At 35.2% G+C, this 23,083-nt stretch overlaps 2 pseudogenes; both read left to right on the top strand.

Annotated features, from left to right (window-relative positions):
* Positions 1-1,123: 1,123 nt before the first annotated feature.
* Positions 1,124-2,032, top strand: LOC106834135 (putative taste receptor type 2 member 33; annotated as a pseudogene).
* Positions 2,033-20,043: 18,011 nt separating this feature from the next.
* Positions 20,044-20,810, top strand: LOC106834134 (taste receptor type 2 member 50-like; annotated as a pseudogene).
* Positions 20,811-23,083: the final 2,273 nt, after the last annotated feature.

The raw sequence follows: 23,083 nt of genomic DNA, 5'->3' as shown, positions 1-23,083 counted from the left end.
AGAATTTGGGTTTTCCATCCTGGCAGTTTGGCTCCAAGATCCTCTGATAGCAACAATTATAAGTGCTATAAAAACTGAAACTGAGTAAAATCCAAGGATAGAAGTTGATTTTAACATCTATTAATCTTAAAAAATAATAAGTATTCAAAAATGAGTGAAACAGGACACAAACCTCATATGCATATATGGAATAAGTTTGGAAACTGCAATGTAAAACACATATTCTTATGAAGTGTCCAAGAAATATTTACGAAATCCCTGAATATTTAATTAAATATTAATATTTAATATTAAATAGACTCAAAGGAGAAACTTTATCAAATGCCTAAGCATGAGAGAGAATTATGATGGTATGAATAAAGGGTTGAAAAGCCTGCATGGGAGAAAAGGGAGATTTAAATCTAGATGACCTCCTGACACTGATTTTCCATTTTGAAATTATAGAACAATAATCCATCCAGAAGATGTATCTGTGAGTTTGTGTGTATGTGTTTATGTGATGTAAAAAAATGTATTAGTTTTCAGCAACCAGTGTTTAGGGTGTGTTGGCCTTCCTGGGGTTCCCAAGAAAATCCTGAATGTTTTTGATAGGAAAACCTTGAATTCTATTCAGAAATCTGGCATTAAGAAAAATAAATAAATCCATAGTACTGATGATTCTAGTTATGAGAAATCTCTCTCTAAGAATTTAGACATTCACTGTATTTTCTATGTATTGGGTTTTTAAATTTTTCTAACAACTAAGGTTGAGGGACATAAATTATGGAGAGGTTAAAGAAGAAAAAATTTGCAAAACAATATGTCCCTATTGCATGCTAGCAAATGAAAATTCACCTTTCACTTCAACATCAGTTACAAAATAATCTACCCTATGACAAGGAAACACAGTCTATAAATAGGAGTCAATCTGAGCTGTTTGGGGAGTAACAGTGTTTTTCATAAAGATGGCATTGTGCTCCTCCATTAGCATTCCCAGTTACTTTCCTGCTTGACATCGGTCATGGAATGTAAAAGAAACATGAACTTTACTGAGTGTTCTCAAATCAGCTGCACATAGGAGTTAAGGTCAGAATATTAAAAGAGTCATGGCCAGTGATATTAGACTTGTTTTCTTTTTCTACATATGATAACTTTACTACCAATCATTTTTTCCATCCTAAAAATGACAGAATTTATTCTAGGAAATTTTGCCAATGGCTTCATAGCACTGGTGAACTGCATTTACGGAGTCAAGAGATGAAAGTTGTCCTCAGCTGATCAAATTCTCATGGCTCTTTCCATCTCCAGAACTGGTTTGCTGTGGCTCATGTTAATAAATTGGCATGCAACTGTACTTACTCCAGTTTTATATAGTTTAGAAGTAAGAATGATTGTTCGTATTGCCTGGGCAGTGAGCAACCATTTTAGCATGTGGCTTGCTGCTAGCCTCAGCATATTTTATTTGCTAAAGATAGCTAATTTCTCGAGCTGTATATTTCTTTACTTAAAGTGGAGAGTTAAAAGTGTACTTCTCGGAATACTGTTGGGGACATCGGTCTTTTTGGTTTCTTATCTTGCAGTGCTATGCATAGATGAGAATACACAGACTAATGAGTATGAAGGAAAGATCACTTGGAAGACCAAATTGAGGCACACGGTATACCTTTCAGATATGACTCTATTCATGCTAATAAACTTTGTACCCTTTGTTATGTCCTTGACATGTTTTCTGCTGTTAATTATTTCCCTATGGAAACATCTCAGGAAGATGCAGCTCAATGACAAAGGATCCCAAGATCCCAGCACCAAGGTCCATCAAAGAGCCATGCAAACTGTGGTCTCCTTTCTCTTCCTATTGTCCTGTTACTTCCTGACTCTAGTTATCTCAGTTTGGAATTCTAATAGGCTCCAGAATGAATGGCTTCTCATGCTTTGCCAGGCTCTTGGAATGTTGCATCCTTCAAGCCATTCATTTATCCTGATTTGGGGAAACAAGAAGCTAAGACAGGCCTTGAAAAATGTAAGAAAGATGTTAAGATTACCATACCATTAACCAATTTTTTTGAGGTAAGCAACCTAAATTTACAAGATATTAAAAAATTTTTTCAGGATTAGGAAGCAATATGTATTTAACATAGATATTCTATGTTATCTTCCAATTGAAGAATTTATCATCTATATTTATGCATTTTTAAGAACTGACAACTTAACTCAGGAAATTATTGCTATATTCACTGTTATTGGACCAAACATTTGTACCACAGCGTGTGTAGATTTTATTGCTTGAACCTCCAATCTTTTGGATGGTAATGATAATCACTTCTAAATCACAAATTGAGGATGCATGATTGGGAAAGATATTATTCCTCTTGAATTCTTACTTCATGGTTAATAGAGAACAATCAGGACTGTTATTATGAAAAGATGCACACAATAAATTCAAGACTGAGAAACACATTTACAATGAATTTTATATATGTGTGAAATAGTACTGAGGATTATTAGATTTAATACAAGTAGGTGAAAAGATTAGGAAAAAAATCAAGCTATACAATAGGGATGAAGAACAAAGTAAAATGATCATGACTTGCTTTTAATGCTGCAATTTCTTCATATGCAGTTAAGAAAGTCATTTCTTATGGTTTTTGAATTAAGAAGACCTATTTTGAAGTTGAGATCTTAAGTCAAATCATTCAGTTTTCCTCCAAACCACCTTGGGCCTCTGTGTTGTCAATCGTGTTCTCCATCATGCTACCTAAAAATTCTTTTTAAACTTCAGATAAGAACACTTAAATCTTCTTGATCTTAAAAAAATGTTCACAGTAAGAATAATAATAAATTATGGTACAGAATTCCATTACTTTGCTGCATATATTAAAATGGCATCTATAATGTCTATTCAATACTTAGGAATAGCTTCAAGATGTGTTTAATTATAATTTTTTTGGAAATGATGAGTAGAAAGTGTGTTAATATATTATTGATAGCAAGTGCTAATATAAGGAAGAAATTTATAATCTTGTTTAACAATCAAATTGCATCTTTATATTGATACTATTATGAAATTTTAACATTATCTAAACCTAAGGTAAATCATTTCTGCTTTATTTGTTTGTTTTTAGAAATCTCTCTGCCCCAGTAGAATAAAAGCAGTTATAATGCAAGAATCTTGTCTAGCTTCTTTTCTGCTCACTCCACAGGACATAAAATAGACATAGAGTAGTTGGTCCAAATGACTAAATAAATGGATGAATAAACCATATTAGGAGTGGAGATCCAATGAAAATGAAACCCCTCACCAAATCTGTATTGGATTTCCTGGTTTTGTTTCTTCACCATTTAAATGCCTCTGAAGAAATCCGCACAACCTCAGTTCCAATTTCTGCATTTGACTGCCTAGACCAAATGCTGTCACCAATAGGATCCACAACATAGAGTGACTCAAACACAAAATACATTTAATATTGCTCTTTGAGCAATACTGCTATGTCTGAGCTGCCTTCTGTATGCAGTCATCCAAGGAATCAGTCTGATCAAAAGTATGCCAGGTTTAACATGTCACTTCCAGATTGCCTTGGAGTCACCACTATTCCAGACAGCTGGGAGAATGGCATATGGAGGAGTGTGCATGGGGAGAGCTTTTGGGATGGGCCTGTAAATGGTGCACATAATTTTCACTCCCATGATATTGTTCAGATTTCAGTCACATTGCCACAACCATCTGTAAGGGAGGCTGGGGAATATGGTCTCTGTGTAGCCCAGAAAGAAGAGGAGAACATGGAATTTAGGACATGGAAGTTTAGGGCACTTACAAATATTTCGGTTGACGTAGCCAATAAGTTATAGTAACACAAAAGAGGTTTCTCTGTTTAGAAGTGTGGTGTAGCTTGTTCAAGTCACTTTGATAATTTGTACATGTCCTTACATCAGTATTGAATATCAGTTCTTTTATCTTCTCTTCATAATTCTAAATAAGCTAAATGTTTCTATCTTCCTAAAAACATAATTGATTATGCACTGTAGTATTTTTACCTTCCTCATGTACGTTCATAGTATATTTTGCTTATAACTTCTCATTTAGCTCCTACAACATTAAGTGCTAATTATTTATAGTTACTATTTTATGACTTGGATGTGTTCTTTGAAGTAGAAATAATTGCATTAGGTTATTTCTATAAATCATGTTGAATCAACAAAAATACTTGAGAGGAGGAAGCATCTTATTGATGAATAACAAATAATGAAAGAATTATTAAAGGTTAATGTTAATATTAATTAATTATGCAATTAATTTTAAATTATTTTTTCTAGTAATTACTATTCAAAATCTAAAATATTTGCCTTCAAATGTATGGCTCAGGAGAGATAAAGTGTAAATTTGTGGAAAATAAACTCTCACATTTGCATGTTTTCATACCTAACTTTATCCTTCTAGTCATTATCACAAACGAAAATTTGCAGCTGGTGCCAAGGTTAAGTGGACATCATTAGCATTAACTCTGGAAATTGTATAGTAACTGACTGTAAGTAATAAGAAAGGTATTCATGAATCTTCTATCTCTTAACAGAATTGTTGGATTTATCACTGGAATTACAATATAATGAGAATGAACTATTTTTTCATGAAGATCTCTGAAACTTTATCACATGGTAGAATTCTGGCTGCACTTTCTTGAGTTATGATGACAACATTCATAAAAAGCATCATAAATGGATGTCAGTTTGCAATTGTTTAACTATATAGCTGCCAGTGAGGCACAATATTTGAAAGATTTTCAAAGAAATGTCAATTGGAATGCAGGTCTCCTTTTTTGTTGTAGCAACAGGAGAACTCATTTTAGAAATGCAGGGAAATAGGTTCATTGGACTGGTAAACTCATCAAATGCATCAACAATGGGAAGATCCTATCAGCTGATTTCAACCTTACCAGCATGCTATGACCAGAATCATTCAACTGTGGGTAACAGCATTTGGTTTATTTAACGTGAGGGCTCTTTCCACATCTGTATGCCACCAGTAAATCAGCAAAAGCAGTCACTATCCTTTGGGCACTAACCGATCGCTTAACTACCTGGTTTGCCACCTGCCTAAGCATTTTCTGCTTCCTTAAGATAACCAGTTTCCCCCACTTCTTGTTCATCTGGCTGAAGTGAAGAGTGAACAGAATGTTTCTTCTGCTTTTTCTGGGGTCTTCCTTCTTGATGTCTGTTAACCTCTGAATGGAAGATGCTCTTAATGAGTTGTTGATGAGTCCCTATTGCATATATGAAAGGAACATGACTTCACTTTTATTTAGATGTAAATAAATTTTCTATATCAAAAGACTTCTTCTTAGCTTGACCTATGTCCTTTCTTCTGTCACTGACCTCCTTGCTGCTTTGCTGGTGAGACACACCAAGAATTTTCAGCTCAATCAGATGGACCGCAGGGACTCCAGCACAGCAGCCCATAAAAGGGCCATGAAAATGTTGACGACCTTCTTTCTCCTCTTCAGCGTTTGCTTTATTTTCGCTCTAATAACAAGTGGGATCTTCCTTAAGGTACAGAGGTATCAGGTTATGGTGTTTATCATGGTGATTTCACCCTGCTTTCCCTCAGGCCACTCATTCGTTATAATTTTTGGAAACAGTGAGCTCAGACAGATCACTTGAGACTACTGTAGCATTTTAAATTCTAAGAAAAGAAAACTTTTATCTTCAGAGGCAGAATTTTAAAGAACTTCCTATATTCTATGGGAAAAACCCTAACATAAGACCTTGTAGGTTTATTCTCAATTTCAGTGTGTCTTTCATCAGGACCTTTTAGGTGTTGTTAAATCACAAGAAATTCCCTTACTACATGTGTTACAAAGTCATATTTTCTCTAAGTGATCTGGCATAGTGTTGGATTAAAGGAAATATCTGTGCTATAATAACACTTTCTGGTAACAAATGAGTATTTGAGACTGTGTAAAAAGATTATCAAACTATATAATAAATTATTAATAAATATTTATGTAATTGTTAATGCAATATGGGTAAATGTATGTGAAATCACAGTTATACAAAGGAAAAAGAGTAACTTAATTTGTCAAACTAAAGATAAATTTGCATTTAGAATAGGAAAAGGATTAAAAGATGTTACGTGTACTAATGTTTTATGTAAATATAAAGGTATAAAAATTAGTCTGATATTATGAATTTTGAAAAGAGTATGAAGCAATAGCAATTTTTATATACTACTGCTAGAATTAAAAATTGGTACAACTACTTTGGCCAACAATATGGTGTATTTGATTAAGTTGAACATATGTATCCTTAGACCAGTAATTGTACTCCTACTTTTATACCTTAGACAATCCTTGGTGCATATGCACCAGGATACATATCCCGTAATGTGCATATCACTATTGTTCGTAACTGGAAGTGAGATGCCACCCAAAGCTCTATCCTTGATAAAAGGGACATAATAGGATAGTGACATAAGAGAAAACTATACAGCAATGAAAAAAAAAACAAATTAGAGCTCCACGTTTACAGTAGAATCTGTATAACAAAGAAAACCAACAAATTAAAGCTACATAGATAATGCCCATGGAAAATCGAAAGGAAGTATCAATATATTAAAAAAATGTTCAGTATAATCCCAGTTATACAAAGTTAAAAAATAGGTGAACTGCATAGTTTTTAAAATTTATTATATTTGTGACAAAATTCTAAAGTGAAACAAATTAATTATTATCATAATAATTGGCTCGTAGGGAGGGAGGAAAGGGAAGCGAAATGGCATCAATAGAAAGTTGTATATGGGGAATGTCTGGATAGCTGGGAAAATTCTGTGTATTGCCTAAAATGTAACATGGGTATTAATGTTATAATTTTTTCTCTTACTTTGCGTTTATGTTTTATTATGTCCTATTTGTATGTTATCTTTCAAAATAATGAGAATGTTTAGAAAGCAGAGAAAAGAAAGTAAATTAGAGAATGAAAAATTAAGCTAGAGCCACATATTCTCATAGATACCATTGTAATTAGATGTGTGGTTGAATAAAGAAGAATATAGGGTTATGGTAGTATAAGATCCAAGTTAAAATTGAAAAAATATTTTTATTTAAGTGACAAAGAGGAAGTTGTAAGCAGGAACTATAAATCCATATTTTTAGTACTAATCTTTTTTTTTTGTGAAGAAGATTGGCCCTGAGCTAATATCTATTGCCAATCTTCCTCTTTTTGCCTGAGGATGATTGTTGCGGAACTAACACCTGCTCCAGTCTTCCTCTATTTTATGTGAGATGCTGCCACAGCATGGCTTGATGAACAGTGCTAGGTCCATGCCTGATATCCAAACCTGGGAACCCTGGGAAGTCGAAGAAGAGTGCGAAAACTTAACCACTATGCAACCATGTTGGCTCCCTCTTAGTACTAATCTTAGTTTGAAACCTCAAATTTTAAATATCTAGATTACTCTGCACACTTGTTTTCTCATTTCCAATTTAATTATTTTCAATACGTATTTTAAAGTGGCACAAATTAGTGAATTTCCAATGAATTAAAGCATAAATACCAAATACATAGGACAGTTATCCCTGTTTATCATTAAATTAAATAACTACACTCTTCTTGCTACCATCCAAAGTTCATAATCTTAATCACACACTAAGAATTGACGTGTGTGTGTGTGTGACTATGGATGTGTGTTGAGGCATATATTTTGTTACTGTAAATTTTTTAGTTCTTTGCTAGAGAAAAAAGACATAGACATCAAAAGGTAAATTTGTTAAAGATAATGCCTATTCAGTCTGATGTTTGAATATGTTTATGTGTATGTAATGCTACTTTGACTGCTGTAATAAAATTACCTGGATTTAATCACAGTAGCTAGGAATGCAAATAAACAAGTGGGAGGATTTTGCTTACTAATGATGCTCTTAAAATATGAAACAAAGATTATAAACTGTATTATTTTATGGAGGATTTATGTACATACCCATATGAAAAGGCAATAAAAACAAAGTATCGTGTGTTTGAGGTAACTTTGCCATACTTTTTAGAACATAGTAAGGGAAAAAACTAGCAAGTAAATCATCATAAATCTGTTGATTTTAAGCTATTCTTGATGAATTAGTACATGAAGGTGTTCTTTCAGGCTAAGGTCCAAAGCTAAGCATGATACAGCTATCAGAAGGCGATGGGCAAGATTGGCAGTGTTCAATCACAGTGAACTCTGCCACTTGGAAAACTGGATGAAGTCACATCTATCATTTAGAGTTCTCTCATTTAGTTGCCATCATCATGATCATGATTTATTTCATTTAATGATATATATTTGAAATGTTTCTATACACAATTTGAACAATGTATAAGTAATTTCCTAAACATTATAATTTTGCGTAACTTATCTTAGTAAACAGCAAAATTCAAGTGAAGCGGAATACATTTAGAAATTGAATGTGCTTTAGTTTAAAATGTATTACTTGAGCAAATTATTTATAGATGATTGCAAACTCATCAAGAGGTAACTACTAAAGAGACTTAGCTTTTAGCATAAATAAAATGCCTTTAATGAAAAAAAAAGAGTAAATAAATAAACCTCTTTATGAACAAATTCTTATTTCTAAAGAGAGGGCCTTAGGAGTCAATGGACCAAATAGGAGTAAGCCCCTATATCTTACATATCATCCTGGGTGATGATGAAATTCTGAGGCACAGAGTCCCATTTGTAACAATACAAGCAGAGTAAAAGGATTACTGAAAAATATTGAGCCATGGAATAAGACGGTGTTAGTGTGATTGATGTATTCTATTTTGTTTACACTACTGTTACACTCCTAATTGTTAGACTACTTATGCTAACAACTTATACTAACAACTTTTATTTTTAGCACTACTTGTTAACAATTCAAAAAATAAGAAAGTTTTCTTTCAGAGCTTGGTATTCTTAGCATTTTATTCCATTTCCCCTTAGAACATGACTTATAGAAGAACCAAAGATTTTTCCTATCACTGAAACGAGTGAGGAAACAAATATTCAAGATTAAGAATTCAACAGACAGATTTGATAACCAATTAGACACAGTAAAGACAGAATTAGTGAATTGGAAAATTACTATCCAGGATGAAATATGAAAAGACAAAGAGGTATAAAACACGGGCTAGAGGGTGAGAGACGTGAAGGTTATGGTCAGAAAGTTTAACATACTTCTGGATTTATGGAAATAGAAGAAAGAAAATGGGGTTGAAGCAATATTGCTGAGATTTCCCCTAAAAGTGATACAATGTATCAGCTATTAACTGAAGAAACCATCAAACCTCAGAGAAGATAACTAAGGAACTTTAAATATAAACATTACAGGAAACCAAAGTCCAAGGGAAAAATCTCCTAAGTGGCCAGAGAAAAAAAGGCACAATATATTAAAAGGATCAGGTGTTTGAAAGACAGCTAATTTCAGACAACAAATGGAAGTCAGAACTACAAGGAATAATATCTTCCGTGTGTTTCAAAAGAAGAGCAGATTTTTCATAGCCAGCAATTCAATAATATATTTCTCATATAGAAGAAATATTGTTTCAAATACAAAGTTGAAGATTCAAGAATGACTGAAAATTAATGTAAATGGTAAATATGTGTATAAACCTCAATGAATGTTAACTGTCTAAAACAACCATGTTTTGTGGGGTTAAAATATATAATGAATAAAATGTATGAGAATAACAACATAGAGACTGAGAGCAAATGTGAAAAGGGTAAATTTAGTTGAATTGCATTTTGAACTTTTCATTTTCTGTGAGGAGAGTCAGAGTATCATATTCAAGGACCCTGCAATTCTACTGTAATTGTATACCAAGATCAGAGCATCAAATAGTATGCAAAAGAATGCCCATAGGATCATTATTTTAAATAGCTCAAAAAAGAAACAGTATGGCTAATGGATGTTAACCAGACTTGTTGTGGTAATTATTTGCAATATATACAAATATTGAAACATTTTATTGTATACCTGAAGCTAATATAATGTCATATGTCAATTATACCTCAACAAAAAAAAATCTAATGAAGATAAAAAATAGAAAAGCCACAAATACCTGTCAACTAAAAATCTACAAATACACAAATATTTTAGTGAACTCATTCAATGGACTAAGACAGAGGAATGAAAAGGAATGAACCACATGTACATGCAACAATGTGCATAAATTTGAGAAACATAATGTTCAATAAAAAAGAAGCCACAAAAAATAATGTAATTATAAGATTTTATTTACAAAAGTTCAAAAAGCAGACAAAATAAAGCTACAGAGTTGAGAGTTGCATTTTTAGGTGGTCAGGTATAAAGAAGATGAAGGAAATGATCATCACAAAGTATGGATATTGGTCACTCTGGAGAAGCGGAGACAGGTGTAGTGATTGGAAAGTGTATGGAAGAGACACGGGCTGTTGGTAATGTGCCATTTCTTGACCTGCATGGTGCTTGCATGGGTGTTTGCTTTGTGATAAATAATTGCACTTCACATTTTGTTTAGGCTATTTCATGTGTGCATTATAATTTTTAATAAAAAATTCTCAATTAGGAGAAATTTCCCATAAAATTCAATCATTATTATGTTCATTATATACCTCAGGGGAAAATCTACCATCTGTCTGATACTCAAGTCTAAGAGAATTAAAGTGGGAACTTTCTTATTTTAGTTGCAATATGCAGAAATTTGAGCTGATCATATCTGCAGCTGTCAAGAGCTTTACAAAAGCTTGCTTTGACCCTTAATTGTCTACATCCCATGACAAAACTTTGATATACTCCATTGTTCCACCACATGCCCAGTTGGGTGAGCAGTGCAGGATAGGTTGCCCAGAGACCGAAGAAAAGACCTGGAGTCAGCGAACGAGACATATAGGTTTATTGGGAGTTACTTACAGGAAAGGTCCAGTGGCAGCCAGCTGGACCACAACATGCACCTGCCACTGCCCCCTGAGAGAAGCTTGCTTAAGTAGGCAGAGGACAAAGGCTGCATGCTGGTCAAGGGGGACTGTCCCTGTATGACCTGCATTCCAAGACCAGAGCACCGCTTCCCCACCACCCCAGGGCTTCCGTGTTCCCCCAGACCATGAGGGTCTTGGAGCTAACTCTCCCATGAGAAAGCAGCTGGGTTGGCCAAGCCCAGGACTGTTATCATCCTGAGTGCTGGCTCATAGGCCAGACAAGGAGCCTCAAGGACACATGGTTTTTAAAGGGGCACACCTGTTAATGTCCCTACATCCATCTATTTTTCCTCCAGCTCCTGAATTACTGATACACCAAAGGTAAATGGGTGAACATATTTTCCACAGTTAGGTTAGCACAGTACCTGTATTAGTTTGCTTTTGCTGAAAAAGGAACCACTCCAAAACTTCACTGTCAAATTATATAGATATTTATATCTCACATGTCTGTACAATTCAGTTTTTCTGGCTGGACTGTCTTGGATGGCTCTAATGATTTTAAATGGTCTCGGCCATCTCTGGGAGCCAATTATGGTTTGGCTGATTGGAAATTTAAGCTGGATCTTGCTGGGACAACTTAACTCCATGAGTCTCTGATTCTCCTCTTGGGAGCAGTGCACTAGCCTGGGCAAGTTCTGGTGGTGATTGTAGAAGCACAAGACTGGGCCAGCCCCAAGAGGAAGTCATTTCAAACCTCCACTTATGTCAAGTCTGATAATTCCCCATTTTTCAAAGCAAGTTTACATGACTGAGTTCAGAGTGAAAGACAAGATAGTCACCCTGGCCATGGTGGAGGATACAGCAATATTGCATGTCAAAGGGTATAGATACAGTAGGGGCTAAAGAATTGCAAGAAATAGCAGGAGTTGCAGGGAAAAGAATTACAGGACTACCCCAGTCCTCCTTCTTGACTATAATTATTCATTTTCCTCTTGAATATAAATATACTAATTCCATTTGAGCATTCACCAATTCAATTAATCATTCAATTATAACATTAGGCTTGAATTCCAGGATCTTCTGATCTACCTCTTGTTTGGTTATGGCTCCTTTTTATCTAGAAAAAAGGAATTCAAAAGACAATTTATCCATATGCCAAAGATGAAGTGCACAGGGATGAAATAGGGCAGGATAACTGTAACAAACTGTCCCATTCAAAGAGGGGAACAATAGAAACATACAGCAATTCTGGCTCATGGGAATTCTCAACTCACACATGGAAAACATTTTCGTGTCCCTCTCCTTTGCAGTAGAGCCTGTTTCTTGATTAGGCCCCTTTGGTGCTTTCCAGTCCATTGTTCTCTACGGCTTTTGGCTTTGCCCTCTGGGATGTCCTTTTTTCTCCATCACTATTTTTCAATAGTTTTGAAGAGGGAAATGGAAAATATGCCCTTTGAGTAATGTTTTCACCTGTTTCTTGATGCAGAAGGTTGGAGTCCAGATACTTTTTTACATTTTAGAGAGTCTCAGTCCATACTGGCAGCAATTTTACAATAGAGCTGACTCAAACACGTTCTTCATTTTCTATGTATTTGATTATAATACATTCCATGAATCAAAAGTCACATTCAAACTTTTTGTAAGCACTTACTTCTCTCAATATAGATTAACTGCACCACTTTAGGCATACTAGATTGCTGCTGGAAACACTCTTAATATCCAGCAAATCCCACAATACTTGGGCTCTCTCTGTCTTCTCTAAATCCTCCCTGCAAACTGGATAGTTCCTTTGGAATTCATCTCTTTCTTTTAGTACCATAACTATATGACTAAAAGCAATCATTTAATGTTTTCAACATTTTGCCTCATGATGTCTTCACCCAAATACAAAAGTTCATTTCACTCTTTTTCTGTCTTCCAAGTTGTCTTGAAAGAAGAATTACAAATATTTCACAAGGTCCCAACATGTGCCACTACTTTTACAACCTTCTCTATCTGTTTTTCCAAAATTAATGATACGTATTTAGGCTCTTGTTGCCATTATGGCCCACTTCAAATACCCATTTTTGTACCAGTTAGCTTTCACTGTGTTAACAACCACAAAACTCAGTGATGGACAGCAATAAGTATTTACTTTTTATATATCCCTGGAGACCAATGATGTAGGCTGGAATTTCCTAGACATCACTGCTGTTTTCAGATGATCAGTTATGTGTCTGGAGGTCAATTGGAGGTGAGTTGATCAAAGCTGGACCTGATGGAGCCACTTGGATCCTCATATCTCTCATCCATCTACCTGGACCAGTTCACTAGTCTGGACATAGTAACAGTTGAATATGTATAATGGTGAATGACGCCCAGTATGCAAGCCCCAGTGATTTAAGCCCCAGTGATGCAAGACACTGCTTGCAAAATGTCTGCTAACGTCTATTTAGCCAAAGCAAGTCACATGGCTGAGCATAGAGTCAAGGAATGGAAGAGATCCTCCCTCTCTGGTACAGGCTGATGAATTGGGATCTATGTAAGGAAGCCACCAAGGTATCTCCTACACTGTAAGCAAGATTTGTATCCTTTTATACACCCTAGTCTCTATTATCTACTCTTAACTGGAATTCTCCATCTATGGTAAGATCTTAAAGATTTATGATGGCTCCATTTTGCTTTATAATACAGAGATGATTATTACTGCTTTCTTTCCAGAATTCTGCAAGTTTTGCTTGTTGATGGACATTTCATACAAGTCCCTCCCTTTGTCCAGGTGTATACTTCTCCTCAAAGTTTTCTGCTTATCAATAACTCCATTCTGTTAGTTCCTCCATGTGTTGCATTCATCTTTTCTCTGGAATCTTCTTACTGGTGAGTTTTCTTGCTCTTTATTAAAAATACTGGGCAGGTAACCGCAGAATATGCACTTTTTGTTCTTATCCCCCCCGTATTATTTTTCTAAATTTTACCTTTTGAGGACCCTTGATATAGTAAGTCATATGGTGTAAATATGTTTCATTTTTGATGGACGCAACTACTGTTTAAATAAATTCAACTCATTTCCTTGTCATTGACTAGGTAATATGATCCAAACGTACATCCCATCATCAAAAATCGACTCTAAGATTTAATTTAGTCCATTGTCATCTTGCCTGATTCTTCCTCCCTTATCTTCCATATACTTTGTTTTAATGTCTTAACTTTATATATTTCTATACATTTGGATACCATGTCATTCTTAACTTCTTAGCCACATTCAGGTATATCTTGAATTCAAAAATTAATCCCAGAAATGTCTCCATGTTCTACTCATGCTTTTTGTAGTCACCTTAGCCATAAGAACTCAGTTTGTAAGTGCCAGAGCCAGAAATGAGATTGAGGGTTTTCTTCTATTTAGGCTGGCCTATAAACCCAGAACTGTCTTATTTCCAAAATCTGTGTGCTTTTTATGATTCAACATTAGCTGTAAATTGAGATAAAAGTGATTCTTTAACAAGAACCAAAATTGGGCAAATGATTCCCAAGTCTCTCTCACAACATCATCACATCTGTTCAAATGGAACAACAGGCTGTGGATTTTCTCATATTAGAGATATTTTAGTTTTAGGTCAGAGAAAAGCAACTCAAACAGATTTATGGCTTATACAACTGAAAATTCCAGAGATAGGGCAGCTTCCTGTATGGTTAGATTTAGATGACCATGACAGCTCTAGCCAAGCCCAGAGATAAATCTTGAAAATTGGCATACTTGTCCTCAACCTCTATAGTAATAATAGAATGAATTCTGTCACAGGGTTGCACCTGGCTATGAGCCCAGTAGTCATCTCATGTAGGTAGATTCCCTATCGATGGCCTTATTCTTTATTACATTGAATAGCCTTCCCTCCTGTGGTGGGTAAAATAATGACCCCTCAACAATGTCCATATTCTAATCCCTGGAACCTGTGAATCATATTATGTTGCAAGGAAAAGGGGAATTATGGGATGCAGATGGAATTAAGTTTGCTAATCAGCTGACCTTGAAATGTGGAGATTACCCTGGATTGCCATGGAGCTGCCCCTGGAATTACGAGTCCTTTTAAGTGGAAGATAGAGACAGGAGATTCCCAATGAGAGAAGGAGATGGGAAGACGGAAGCAGAGAGTAAAGGATCATGGTTGCTGGCTTTGAAGAAGAAAAGGGACCTTAGGCTAAAGAATGCAAGCAGCCTCTAGAGGCTGGATAAAGCAAGCAATTGGTTCTCCCCTAAAACCTCCAGGAAGAAGCGTTTCTGTCAACGCATTGATTTTATTCCACCGTAGTTTTAGATCAGTGAGATCCATTTAAGGCTTCTGCCCACCAGAATTATATGATAACAAATTTGTATTGTTGAAGCTACTAAATTTGTGATCATTTGTTATAACAGTGCTAGGAGACTAATCTACCTCCTTATGCAAAACACACTGAATTTTTCACCACAGATAACTTGTGATATCTATCTGTTTGGACAATGATATTCATGGCATACCCAAATATTTGATTTCTGGCTTCTTTCTATAACCTGTTTCTGAAAAGGACTGTTTAAATTCCAGAATATTTCCTTTCCATGTACTGCACAAATTGGCAGGTCAGTTTCAGCCTGATGGGGTGCACTTACCATATCCATGAATATCTTTATTTCCAAATGTCATATTGACAATGTGACTGGTACATGAACATAACTCACAGTTTGATTATACTCTTTAATTTCAAACATCCTATTCCACAATCTCCAATTGCAGTAGTTGTTGTCTCCAATCTCACTAGTTGTGGTCCCACTACCATGCTAGCATCAAGCCAGAACCAAGAGGTTTAGCAACTGGTAACTCAAGACAATTTCTAAGGTATAACAAGCTAGATATGGCTGAGGGTAGATAACCAGCTCTGAAAATTATGAAAGAAAGTATGACTGAGCAAAGGGGTGTGACTCAATTCCAAATACACAGACATTATCCATCCCTTCTGAAAACTAGAAGAATAATGCATTGGGCCATTCAGCATCACAGAATTAATCAACACAAAACTTTCCAACTTCAGATACTCTAAAACTCAGAGATCCATCTACATTTTCAACTGCTTTCTTCTCTTGCCAACCCATGAAAACTCTACCTTCGATTACACTAACCTAAACTGTGTGACAGAAATTTTGGAAATATTAATAACACAGCCACATTAAATACCTGATACTGGGGAAGAAAAGGTCAAGAAAAACCATCATGAGGCCTTTGGTCTGTCTTCAAGAATTTAATAGACGTCATCAGGAATTACAACTAGGTGAACCAGAAGGTAGGAAGGTGGTGTGGGCAAGAACTACTATTTTAGATGGCTGTGGATTCCATTCTCATCATAGATAATGACATTTAAATAATGTGTCCACAGTCTTTCTCCGAAAACCAACACATCAGCAATGGTAATCCTTCTAAACAAAGGCTCTTCCCTCTGTGCATTGCTCTTAAACTGCTTACCTCTTCCTTCAGTTTTCTTTTCTCTGTTTCATTGTGATTTCTCGTCTTGATATTTTTTTTCTTGACTTAATTGGTTTAGGATCTTCTAGAAAAGATGGGATCATTTTTCCAGGTTTCTGCACACTTCTCTGTTTTTCCTTCAAGTGAGAAAATCCATATGTAAACCCATATACCATGAATAATATTAGCAAGGTTTTAACCTCTCTTTAGTGAGTGGAGGTTCAGGAAAGCTGGTATTTTGATCCAAATAAGCTAAGCATTAGGTAAAAAAGAAAACGGCAAATCAGTGCAACTTACTCTTTCTCATATTTGCATGATAATCAAATGGAATTCAGCCTTTCAATCATCATCACTCATAGAATGTCACTGCCTAGGATTAGCAGAACTGTTTGATGGAAGAAAAACTGCTCCACGTCATTACAAATTTTTTGCCCTCAACATGTCCGACCGATTTCTAGATTAAAACCGTATGATAAAGCACTGCATATCTGCCACACCTCATGAGATATGGAACAAAGTGAAGGAAACAATTAACTGTACCCTTGGAGATTAAGATTTTTCTCTCTTTAGGTATTTCAGTTGAATTGGAGAATATGATGCTGACAGTAGAATCAGAAGAATGATAGGAGTTTTTTGGAATTGTTTGATAATACTCATAAATTGCATTTATTGGCTCAAGTATCAGATTTTCTTGGTTTACTTTATCCTAATAAATTTATCTTCAGAATTGGTTTTGTTGAATACTATGTGTAATTTTTTATATCACTTTTGTATCCCAATATTAAATCAGGAAATAAGCCCCACAATTTTCCTTTGTACGTGGACTATTCATTTGACTCTCTTGTTTGCCATTTTTTTTTTGTATATCTGTTAGTGAGCCCATATTATTGTGTATAGTATGAAATAAGAATCTAAATTCATCTTTATAAATGTGAATATCTAATTGTTCCAACTTCATTTGTTAACAAAACGTCATTTCCCCATTGATTTGCCTTGACACTGTTTTCAAAATCAATTGACTATGAATGAGATTGTTAATTGGGGCTTTCAATTGTGTTTCATCCACATATATTTGTGTCTTCATGAGAGTACCACACTATCTTGATTAATGCAGCCTAGTAGTAAACTTTGACATTAGCACTGTAATCCTTCAACTTTGTTGTTTATTAAAAAATTCTTTTGGCTATTCTTGGTGATTTGCAGGTCCATATACATTTTAGGAATAGTTTTGCTTTCCGCTAATAGAGCCTGCTGGGATTTGATAGGGATGTCACTGAATACATCGACCGTCTCTTTACCTGAAAAGGCTCTCCTCATTCCAGATTTCAGTTCAGTTGGCCCTCCTTCCTTCCACAGCACTCTGGTTAATTTAAAATACAATTTTAGCAATTTATTCTCTGTATCCCTGTTGTTGTAGGAGGAAATTTTGCCTTTTTCAACCTGCTACATTGTACTTCTAAGTGGGAGTTCTCAGGTTAATTCTGAATTATCAAATACCACAGGATCCAATGAGTAGGTAACAAGCCTCCCTGCCCGCTCTGTAGCAGACAGGTGAAAGGGAACGTGCTTTACACAGACAGGATGCTCACTCCTCACAAAGACCACTGGATGAGGATACCACTATTATCTTAGTTTTCCTGGTGATTATATTGAGGCAGAGAGTAGTTTTAAAACAGAGTCCAAGATCACAGAATTATGAAGCCGAGAATTTGGGTATTCAGCCCAGCAGTCTGGCTCCAAGATCATCTGCTAAAACCAATTATAAGTACTGTAAAATCTGAAAGTGCATAAAATCTAAGAGTATAGATTGATTATCACATCTATTAATCTTAAAAAATACTGAATAGTCAGAAACGATTTAAAGAGAAAAAATGATATTCATACATGGAAAACTATGGAATCTACAATGGAAAACATGTTCTTATGAAGTGCCCAAGGGATATTTACAAAATCCTTGAATATTTAATTAAATATTAATATTTAATATTAAATAGACTCAAAAGAGAAACTTTATCAAAGATCAAAGTATGAGAAATATGTTTGATAGCTATTAATAACAGGTTGAAAAGCCTGCGTGGGAGAAACGGGGGATTTAAACCTAGATGACCTCCTGACTCTGATTTTACATTTTGGAAATTATAGGACAATAATTCCACCCATGAGATGTATGTGTGAATCTATGTGTGTGTGTGTTTATGACGAGCTTGTAAATAGAAACTTTTTATATAAGTATTGGTTTTCAGCAACCAGCATTGAGGGTGTATTGGTCTTCCTGGGGTTCCCAAGAAAATCCTGGATGCTTTTGATAGGAAAACCTTGAATTCTTTCTCCATAAGTCTGCTATTAAAAATAAATAAATAAGGCCAGCCCTGGTGGCCTACTGGCTAAGTTTAGTGCATTCTGCTTCAGTGTGCCACGTTCAGTTCCTGGTTGTAGACCTACGCTACTCGTTGGTGGCCATGCTATGGCTTCAGCTCACATTCAAAATAGAGGAAGATTGGCAATGGATGTTAGCTCCGCGCAAATATTCCTTGGCAAAAAAATAAATAAATAGATAAATAAATAAATAAATCCTTAGTGATGATGATCCCAGTTATAAGCAAGCTCCCTCTGGTAGTTTAGACATTCAATGTATGTTCTGTTTACCGGATTTTTAAATCTTGCTAACAAGTAATGTTGATGAATAAAAATTATGGAGATGTTAAACAAAAGAGAAAATTGCAAAACAACGTCCTTATTTGCATACTAGCAAATGAGAATTCATCTTGTACTTCGGCATCAGTTACAAAATAATCCAGCCTACAGCAAGGACACACAGTATGTAAATAATACGTCAATCTGAGCTGTTTTCAGAGTAACAAGGTGGTTCCTAAAGACAGTATTTAGCTCTTCTGTTAGCATACCTTATTGCTTTCCTGCTTGACATTGGGCACAGATTTTAAAAGAAACAAGTGAAACCAGCAGAGTTAGCCATTGATGATTAAGTAGCTAGGAACTAAAGGTTTTTTTCCTTTTTGCAATTACTGATTATAGCTTTTAGCTGTTTAACCCACCCATTGTCAACTGTGCTGTTTAGGCAATATGCTATCTGACTCCCACTAGGCTCCTATAGATTACATCTTTCTGGAGCCTGGGTCACCATGGTATTGGGTATGTAAGCTGTTTTTCAGGAATTAGAACTCCTTGTCTGCATCAGGCTGGTTGAGACCACCAACTCATCAACTGGGCCCATGTAGATGTCCAATAGGTGACCTTTTGACATCAAGAGGCTAAAAACTCCACCCTCAGATCATGCTAATGCCACCATCTTGTGGACATGGGTCCTATGAAGAGGCATGAAATCTGACTATGCTTGTGCAGATCATCAATTACCTCACCTCCAATCACCTCTCTCTACATTTCAGACTACCTTGCTCCCTATCCCATAAATATCTCTGAGTCCCTATTTTTGGGGAAGCATATTTGAGGCTCATGCTCTTGCTTCCTTGCATGGCTGCCTTGTGAATAAACTCTGTCCCTGCTACAATATCGTCGTCTTGGTGTTTGGGTTTCTGGGTGGCGGGCAATAACAAACCTGGCTCAGTAAAACAAGAACTTTACTAAGCATTTAGAAATAAGCTGCACATAGAAGTTAAGGTCAGAATATGAAAGGAATCAAGACCAATGATATTAGACTTGGATTTTTTTTTCTTCCTAGACATGAGAAGTTTACTACAAAGTATTTTTTTAATCCTAATAATTACAGAATTTATTCTGGGAAATTTGCCAGTGGCTTCATAGCACTGGTGAACTGCACTGGCTGAGTCAAGAGATGAAAGACGTCCTTAGCTGATCAAATTCTCACTGCTCTTGTGGTCTTGAGAATTGGTTTGCTCTGGGTAATATCAATAAATTGGTATACAACTGTACTTACTCCAGTTTTATATTTTAGAAGTAAGAATTATTGTTTATATTGCCTACACAGTAAGCAGCCATTTTAGCATGTGGCTTGCTACTAGGCTCAGCATATTTTATTTGCTCAAGATAGCTAATTTCTCTAGCTTGAGAGTTAAAATTTTATTTCTCAGAATACTGTTGGGGAGTTTGGTCTTTTTCATTTCTTATCTTGCAGTGCTATTCATAGATGAGAATATGCAGACTAATGCATATGAAGGAAACATCACTGGGGAGACCAAATAGAGGGATTTTGTAGGCCTTTCAAATATGACTCTACTCACGCTAGTAAACTTGATACCCTTTACTATGTCCCTGACATCTTTTCTGCTGTTAATCATTTCCCTCAATGGCAAAGGATCCCAAGATGCCAGGACCAAGGTCCACATAAGAGCCATGCAAACTGTGGTCTCCTTTCTCTTGCTATATGCCAGTTACTTCCTGGCTCTAGTTATTTCAGTTTGGAACCTAACAGGTGCCAGAATGAAGCAGTTTTTATGCTTTGCCAAGCTCTTAGAATGCTGTATCCTTGAAGCTACTTATTTATACTGATTTGGGGAAACAAAAGTTAAGACAGGCCCTGAAAAATATGAGATGGATTATAAGATTACCATATCATTAATCAGTATTTTTGATATAAGGAAACTATTCTTACTAAATATCGCAAGAAATTCATCAGGATTAGGAAGCAATATGTATTTTATATAATATTCTTTATCATCTTCCAATAGAAGAATTTATGAGCTATCCTTATGTGTTTTAAAGAACAGACAATTTATCTCAGGAAATCAATGCCTTTTCATTGTAATTAGGACCAAATATAAGTACCAAAGTGAGTTTAGATTTTATAGTTTGCACCTCCAATATTTCAGATGGTCATGATTTTCAATTCTAAATCATACATGAGGATGTATGTTTGGGATAGATATTATTCCACCATGAATTCTTACTTCATGGTTAATGGAGAGCAATGAGAACTGTTGTTACAAAAAGATGCACACAATAATATTAAAGAATGGCAAACGTATTTAGAGTACGTTTTATATATGTGTGCAATAAACATCACTGAGTAATATTAGATTTAATACAATTAGGTGAAAAATCTAGAAAAGATTAGGTTGTACAACAGGGATGAAGAAGAAAGAAAAATGATCATGACTTGTTTTCAATGCTGCACGTTTTTATATGCAGTTTGTAAAATCATTCTTTACAGTTTTTGAATTAAGAAGACCTTTTTAGAAGTTGAGATCTGACGTCAAATTATTCAGTTTTCCCCTAAACCACATTTGGCTCTAAAATACCAGTCATCTCCACCATCTTGCTACCTAAAAATTCTTTCAGACTTCAAATATGAACCCTCAAATCTTCCCTATTTTAAAAATATGTTCATGATAACAATAATAACAAATTATGGTACATAATTCAATGACCTCTATGTATATATTAAAATGGTATGTAGGATGTGTGTGTAATAATAGCAAGGAATATATTCAAGATCTGTTCTTTTATAATCTTGTAGAAAATGATGAAATAGTAAGTGTATTAATATATTTTTGATAGCTAGTTCTATTATAAGAAAGAAAAGTATAACCTTCTTCAGCAACTGAATTTACACGTCTCTATTAATTCTTATATTATGAAATTTTAACATTTTATAAATCCTAAGATAAATCATTTCCACATCTGATTTGCTCCTTTTTTTGGTCATATGTCTGCCCCAGTAGAATATAAGAAGCATAATGTGAGGAGCTTGTCTATTCTTGTTTTCTGCTGATTCCCCTGGACACAGATGCAGCCCATAAAATAGTTGGCCCAAATGATATTCTAATGGCTAAGTAAATGGATGAATAAACCATATTAGGAGTGGAAATCCAATGAAAATGAAACCCCTGACAAAGTCTGCAGGTTGCATGGATTGCCTGGCTTTGTTTCTTCACCGTTCAAATGCATCTAAACAAATCCGCACACTCTCAGTTCCAATTCTGTGTTAGACCGGACAGACAAAATGCTGTCACCAATAGGCTCCACAACATAGAGTGACTCAAACACAAAGTACATTTATGATTGCTCTTTTGTCAGTACTGCTGTGTCTGAGGAGCCTTGTCTATGCAGTTATCCAGGGAATCAGTCTAATCTAGATTATGCCATCTTTAACAGGTGGCTTCCAAGGTTGCCTTGGAGTCATCTCCATTCCAGATAGCCAGGAAGAGAAAAGCACATGGAGGAGTGTGCATGGGAGAGTTTTTGGGACGTGACTGTAAATTTTACACATAATTTTCACTCACATGACATTGTTCAGATTTCAGCCACATTGCCACAACCATCTGTAAGGGATGCTGGGAAATATAGTCTCTGTATAGCCCAGAAAGAAGAGGAGAACGTGGAAGTTAGGACTTGGAAATTTAGAGCACTTAGAAATAATTCAGTTGAAATAGCCAGTAAGTTATTGTAAAAGAAAATAAGTCCCTCCATTTAGAAGCAAGATGTAGCTTGTTCATGTCACTTTGAAAATTGGTACATGTCCTTGCATAAGTCTTGAATATCAGTTCGTTTTTCTATTTTCTCATGAATTCTAAAGAATTTAAGTTCAAACTAAATGTTTCTATCTTCCTAAAAACATAATTGATTCTCCACTATGGCATTTGTATCTTCCTCATGAATATTCCCAGTATATATTGCTTATAACTTCTGATTTAGCTCCTACAATATTATTTATTAATTATTTACAGTTATTAATCTAAGACTTGGATGTGTTTTTCAAACTATAAATTGCATCAAATTGTTTCTATAAATCATATTGAATCAG

This window comes from Equus asinus, chromosome 22, assembly GCF_041296235.1.
Source record: "Equus asinus isolate D_3611 breed Donkey chromosome 22, EquAss-T2T_v2, whole genome shotgun sequence".
Lineage (NCBI taxonomy): Eukaryota > Metazoa > Chordata > Mammalia > Perissodactyla > Equidae > Equus > Equus asinus.
This window is presented reverse-complemented; position numbering and strand designations above follow the sequence as displayed.